Source organism: Austrofundulus limnaeus, unplaced genomic scaffold (genome assembly GCF_001266775.1).
Source record: "Austrofundulus limnaeus strain Quisiro unplaced genomic scaffold, Austrofundulus_limnaeus-1.0 Scaffold12, whole genome shotgun sequence".
NCBI classification, from domain to species: Eukaryota; Metazoa; Chordata; class Actinopteri; order Cyprinodontiformes; family Rivulidae; genus Austrofundulus; species Austrofundulus limnaeus.
The window spans coordinates 760,885-768,677 of record NW_013952414.1 but is presented as its reverse complement, the minus strand read 5'-3'; positions in this window follow the sequence as shown (position 1 = coordinate 768,677).

Genomic DNA, 7,793 nt, shown 5'->3' with positions numbered 1-7,793 from the left:
GCTGGGAAATGCTGGTGAGATATCAGTATCTGCTGTGAATGACTTTCAGACCACATCAAATTAGATCTCCATATTTATGAAGCTTAATATTTCATAGATATGTTTGTTTTGGCTAATGATGATTAGCGGTGACTATCGTTTTTTCTTTGGATTTACTCCAAAAGTTAATCAATTAAAGACGCACATCCAATGATTAATTCTGAAAGATTTCAATAAAATCATTCGAGTAGGTCATGAGACAGACACACACATACACACAGATACACACCTGTTTCTTCTTCCTCATGGGGATTTTGCATTGACTTCATTCATTGCCCTGTCATTACTACAGCCTAACTCTGACCCCTAACCCTAAACTTAACCTAAACTCAGTTCACACCTTAGTTCTAAACACACCCACCCAAAACCACCCTTTAAACTCATGGGGACCAGGCTTTTGTCCCTATAAGGAACAGTGGTTCCTCAGAAGGCTGTGTGTGTAATGGGGAAATTGTTTAAAATCATCCCTACAAGGTAATAAAAACACGTATACACTGACACACACACATGCACACACAGACAGGATTAAAAAAAGAAAAAAAATCTACTTTATGCTTTTCTTTTGGTGGACAATAGACAGATATTTAGCTTTTAGGATTGGAGTTGTTGCATTCATTGTGGCTTTGGTTCTGTTCAAACTATTAGTTCTACAATCTGATCAGAATGAAACTATTATCCCAAACACAAACAACACCACCTGATCTATCGCTTTCAGTCTTAACAGATTTATAGAAAATGGTTTAAGAGGTGCATTTGTTTTATGATGCTCATTATGTTACCCTCAAAAAAATAAAATGACAGATTAGTTAAAACGGTAGAAAAGACAAGTCAAATGACGCATTTAGTGGCTTAAAAAGATATTCAGTGGCTGTCTAAGTATGGGTCAGACGAGTTCAGTTTCTGCCTATTAAGTTATTATGATGTTCAGTAGTAACCAAAGCTATTATCCTGTACCTCAATGAAACATCGTATACGGCTCTAAAAGCATTTCCAATTGCTCATCTCATGAGTCACCCTCAAGAATTGTACAACAGGACAATGCAAAAGGAAAATTAATTCAGCTGAGAATAAAAATCTATTCAGACCCGAACTGCTGACCGTCTTAGATAAAGTCCCGCACGTAAAATAAATTAAAAAAATAAAATAAAGATTTGTATTATCAGCCGGTACAACGTTTTCTTTCTGTTTCTACATGGTAGAAATTTCATCTAACTAAAGAGAACAGAAGTTCAGGTCAATGCCAAACACTTTAAAGTTCTTAAAGCTGATTTTATATTAATTTTCTTGGCAGGGAAATGTACATATTTGGCCTGCTCAGCGATCTCAGTAAAAAGTTAGTCACTCTCTACGTGCCTCAGTTAAGACATGCAATTATAGTTTCTCGCTACTTCTCTGGTGCATTACAGTCGCTGCGTTGTGTGGGTGACAAAGGCATCAATAGGGGCAGCAGGTGGTATCTCGGTGATAAATTTATGAACATTGTGGGAGGTGAATCATAAATTGAGATATCACCTTTTCTACCCCTGCAGGCTGTTGCCTGGAGTTCCCTATTTGACATATTCCCATTACATTCTCCCAACTGTGTTTTTTCTTATGATGAATCAAAGAAAAGCGGTAAATAAAAGGGACCAATGGAAAATGAAATGGTAGAAATAAATAAATAAGAAAGAAAAAAAGAAAGAAAGAAAGTAGAGACGGAGAGGACCTAAAATACAGACGTTCCTTAAACGCTGTTGTCGGTGCCGAATGCACAAACAATTAATCTTAGCCAGGGGAGGCAAGGAGGAGAGATGCACAAGTACAAACAGCTATCGAGATGACAAGACTTCGTAGTTCAATTTACTGGTTTTTCTATTGCTGTCAAGAATATAAATTACATGTTAAACTTTGTATTGTGTGTTGGAAGCATATTTCCAATTCTGAGCCTGTAGCCGCTGACATATCATTAGATGGAATGCAAATTATAAACCGTATATTGTTCCGCCTTGAAAGTACAAACACAAGAGGAAGCATTTCATTTAGGCGAACACAGATGTAGCTTATATAAGAGAAAGAGAGGAAAAAAACTAAACTATAAAAATAAGTCTCCATTGGTATATTTTGAACACTCTTTTCCTGTAACTAGTTTTTTTTTTCTGAAATGATGAATTGGTGAGAACAATAGAAAACAACAAGAGCAGCACATTATACGCCCATCCACAAACTTATACAGAAATTTATAGCAAAGGCCTGGTTATCAACAAGCAATGTGAATTTTTAGCAACAGTTTATTCATAAATTGTGACTCTGGAAAAATGCAAAAAAAAAAAAAAAAAAAACACTTGCAGGATGTTGATTTTTGTGTTGTACCTTAGTTTTGTGGACACATGGCCGATGCAACATTTATGACATTACCAACACAACAGCCCATCTCCAATGTGAGATCTGAGATTCATGGGACCACAACGGCCCACCCCTGAACTTGTATGGCAAATATTACATAATGCAGTGGTTCCCAAAGTGGGGCGCAGTGCCAGTACAGGGGTGGTATGACTGAATTTAAAAAAGAAATACAAATGAATGCTTAGACTGAACACATAATGAATAGGTTTTTGATGAGGCTTCCACATAAGAAAGTGAGGAACAAAGAAACAAAGGTGTCATTTTTGCTCAACCATCCTTTCTGTTTACACCCCTCAGGGTGTATATGTTTAAACTTGTTTTGCACACAAAGGTTGTTTTTATATTTGATGGATGTTAAATATGGTCAAACATCAAAAAAATAAAAACAGTTGCACCTAAAATAGTGACATAAATGTGTTTTGTTAATTAAGAGATTGTATTTATTGTAATGCAAACTGTACAATATTTCAGTTTGCTTTTCTTAGTTCAGTTGTTAAAAAAAGTTGACATGTAAAATAAACTGCAACAAAACATCTGCAGAAATTTTTGGGAACCACAGATATAATAAATGACTACAATGATTGATTCGGCCTTAGTGTATTGATCAACTTACCTCTATAAAAGGAAATTATAAACATTTTAGTCAAAGCTTGACATCAGTCAGTATCTGCAGCTGTTAGAGTTTGGATTGTGAATGATCTCACTGCCACACTCATGAGTAGCTCAATATCTGTAAAATTCACTGAGTTAGAGCAATTTTTATGTTGGCTAAAGCAAGTCAGCAGGGGCAGCCATCTTGAATTGAGTACGCTCCAAAAGCTAATCCGTTGTAGTGGAAAAAGAATGAGTGTTCAGTCATTCTGGTGTGTGTCAAGAACAAGGAAACAAATAACAGAATTTAGACTTGAATGTACAGTAATTTGCAAGAACTGAAGTCATACAAAACCCAGCTGGACCAAAATACACACGGTTTATTCTCCTCAATTTTGGGGGCGAATTAAAAAAAAACGCAGTCAAAATAAAGACAGCCTTCTTGAACCCAGCCCCTCACTCAGCAATATGTCACATCCGGGGAAGAACTTCCTACGGAAGAACTCGGTTCAGTAACAATTCTGATTACTACTGGGAACAAAGTTAAGTGTTGTGAGTGATTAAGGCATGTAACTAATCATAAAGGAAAGTACATTCTGATCATGACATGTCACTTAAACCAGATTTCACTTCAACTAAATCACGGTTTAATCATAAAAAATAGATAATTACGCAAAATAGGCTATCAAAACATATCCTAGTTCTCCTAGCAATAAAACAGTATGATGCATTAAAATCAGTAATAAACAGAATACATTTCTTCAATCCCCCTTTTTACATGATAAAATCATTATGTGACACGAAAAAAATTTTAATCTGAAAACCCAGTGATTAGTTCCTAATTCAAATCAGTTCAATTAAAAATACTTTATTGATCCCAGAGGGAAACTAGGTAAGAGGTCTGTTGAAATTCATCCCGTTGTTTTAAAAATATTTTGCTAACAGAGTTGACTCCTGCAGTAAATGCCAAGGTTTTAAACAAAAAAAAAAGATGTCCAGAGTCGGTGTCAAAGTATGTGTTGAGCACTATGCTCACCTTGGCCTCATAAAATTTAAGTTCATCTGTAAATCTGAAAAATTCTTGACATTTTTGTGTTTGCACAAATTGTTTTTCCCTGGAGGCCAGCTTGATTTTCTACTATAAATGTCATCATTTTTACATGCCTAACACTGTTTTCTGTATAAAACCAGCCTAAATGTAATTCTAAATAAAATATATTCTCCTGTTACTGCCTCTCTGGAGTAAACACCACCTTTCAAGAAGGTAAATTGTGTTTTTCTTGTGCCAAAAGGAGGATTTCTGTCACAAACTGGTTGGAACTTCAAGTTTTGAGGACCTCAGTTCTCACTACACAGTATTAAACACGCCTGGTAGTTCTGTAACAGATGGCACGAGTCTTGTCACTGATATTTCAAAGAAAATACAAATCATTGAGCTGAAAATCCTCCGAGCGATGGAACTTCTCTCTTATCACTATGACAGCTGGATGTGTTTTCTTTAAAAATTTAGGTAGTTGCTCATGACTGACTCATTTTACAGGACATCAAATAGCTTTTCTGTACAAGGAGGCTGCGGAGCAACTCAGTAAATGTAGCCGCAACAAAAGCATCTGCAGATTGGAAGCAATAATAAGAAAGTAAAATCATGTTTCTACTTATATGATCCACACATGTGTTGGAGACACAAGCAAGGTAGGTTACAGTGTCATGATCTAATAAAAGATTCATGCTTACCTTGAAACTTAGAAAAAAAAATTCATTTCATTTAAATACAAAATAAATTTACAAATAACCTGAAAACGCTGTATTCTTTTATTTATCATTATTTTCACTAATTTGTATTTTTAGTAGTACAGCTTGAAAAATAAATGAGTGCGGATGATTTTTTAGTGCTTTGAGCTGGATCAGTGATGATGTGAGTTGGTTAAATTGCATACATACAGATGAATAATGAATCAAGTATAATGACTGCAGTCTGGACTGCAAAGTCTGAAAGTGATGAGAATAATAATAATAATAATAATAATAATAATAATAATACAACTAAAATATATGGGAGCTAAATTATGAGTGTGTTTAAATGGGATTAAATGAATTTGTATCCACATTTCATTTAGGCTTAAATTCTAAAAAGGTCAAAGATCACAAAAAATGAAAGCTACAAAAAACAGCAGTAAGGATGTTAAAATGTGGATGAAAATAGGAATAAGATTGATTATTATTTAGTTTACAATATCAAAGTGTAAACTTTAAATAGATAGGACTCATTTTCATGATATTTTCTGTTTAACTCATTAATTGTGTTCATTTTCAGAAAATGATGATACGCTGATTCTGAATGGAGCTCTCTTTTTTTGATTTGTGTTCCTGCAAACGGGATTTGAGTCTTTTTGAGGATCAGGTCAGTATGATCTATGAATCCTAATGTCACAAAGATGCACAAATACATTGAAGTGTGTCAAATACCTAAGAAAATAAGATATACTAAAAAGCTACAGTTGTTAAATATATTAAAAATGGTTATTGTTTATTTATTTTACGGTCTGAACACTAACAAATGCATGGTCTATTTTATTGTGTAGTTATTTTGTTTTATTTTAATTTATTTATATAGCTTTATATCAGCTTTTATTTCTCCAAAACTGGGTTGTTTCATTAAGTTATGTAGAACAGGTAAAATACTGATTGCTCATTACCTTTTTACAGAATGTCAGTTTCAGACATACTATTCATTTTATGTATTCACGCTCAGGAAAACTGAACTTGAAACACAAACCAATACTGTATGTGCACAGAAACAAAAAAATGATAAATGAATAACTAAAATAAAAATACAAGAAACAACTGAAAGTATTTTTTATGTTGAGAGCAACATTTCTTTTTATTGTTTTGACAGTTTAATTTGACTTAAATAAGAAACTTTATGATAAACAAACCATGGATTATTGTGTATTAAACATTATGTATATTAAAGTAGTGAATACAAAACTCCAGAGAAGTTTAAACTCACATGTTTATGCAACAATTTTCAGATTTTCTCAGAAAAGATGTTTTGTCATCTTATTTCTTATGTTTAAATTTGATTGCAGTCAGGCACAGATGTACGCACAAATACGCATGAAATACACTGATGAAACAAATAAAAGTAAACTAAGATTGCTCATAGAAACAAGGTTTGCAGCAGCTTGAAACTCACAATGCTTTTAATTTGTCTGTGGGAATGAGATTCTTGGGTCACTCCAAAAGGCAGACATCAAACGATCAGAAATTTCCCATAATTGGCTCCATTGAAGAAGAGGGTTTATGCTTAATGCCACCGAGGAACTGGATGTCCCAGGGATGTGAGCAACGCAGGCGCGGATGTTTACAGAAGCAATGCAGCACCCCTCTCTCAGAGGTGCTTAACCACTTTACATTACAAAAGAGGGAAACATCAACATGGAAAGCTCATTATAAACCTGATATTTGCCGTTCAGCCAAACAATCTAACATAGTGGGTTGTTTTTGTCATTTTTGTCTCTGTTTCTGATAAGATACAGAGCACAGAGCAGACTTTTAATAAGGTAGGTGCACCACGCTGCCTTTCTGATCCCAAAAAACACACCAGAGAGTGCCGGAGAAAATGCATACCAAATAGGAAATCATTATTTCTGCCTTTCAAAAAGGGAAAAATATGGGGCAAAAGGGTTTACTTGGTAGCAGGGCAGATAAAACATTTATTTTAATTTATTATTTTTCCCCCTTTAATTTAGAGCTCATCTCTTAAAATTAGTCTGCTTCATTTCTACACAGCTTTTCAGAGGCAAACACTGATTTTCCCACCATATGACCAAAAGCATCATTTCTGAATGTAAACTAACATCAGCATCATCACTTTCAAAAAATAGAGAACCTATGTGTGTGTCGAATGTTGCTTCAAACCTTGTTCCTGATAATAACGTTTTTGTGGTTTATACATTGAATTTCATCCCCTTAAAACATGGTTTAACCTAAAAGTTTAGGGTTGTGTAATTGCTTGGCTTTTTAAATTAAAAACAAATGAGTCATTTTAAATTGGAATGGCAGCTCTGTAGATTAAAAGAATGGAATGCTCTGTACTCCTTTTTTACATTTTCATTAGCAGGGGACCCTCTCAGTCAAACTGTGGTTTCAAAACGTAAAATCTAAATGAATTACTAATTAGCTGGCTTTCAACTGAGCAGCTGCAATTTTTACCAGAGAGGTATGACTGACAGCAATATGTGACTTTTTTTTTTAAATCACAACTCTTAACCAGTTGCTTTTGGTTTGTTGATCACATTTGAGTCCTTGTACTTCTAGAAAGTTAGGTCAAAGAACAAGAACTCCAGAAAAGTTACTTGGTGTTACTGCAGCAAAATAACACTTATTAAAAAAAAGAAAACTGAGTACCTTCACAATTCTTTTGTTTACAGATGGCACGGTGTGGGAACACAAACTATATCCACAGAACTGATAAAGCTGCAACTCCATGTTAAGGTCAAGGCTTGAGCACATTTTCTGGTACAAATTGTTAAGGTTCTTCCTCTGCTGATAGAGTAAGAACACTTTTTACACACGTTAAACATTTTATTTATGAAGGACAGTGGTTCACTTTGCACGGAATTCAACACAAAATGGAAAAACAAAACAGCCCACAAGATATTTATGTTGTTAAACTTTTTTCACTTTGTTTTGTTGTGTCTCATTGTTAATAGTTTTTTTTATTTAACAACAAATTCATTATTATTGGCTAAGGTACACACACACACATATACTGTATA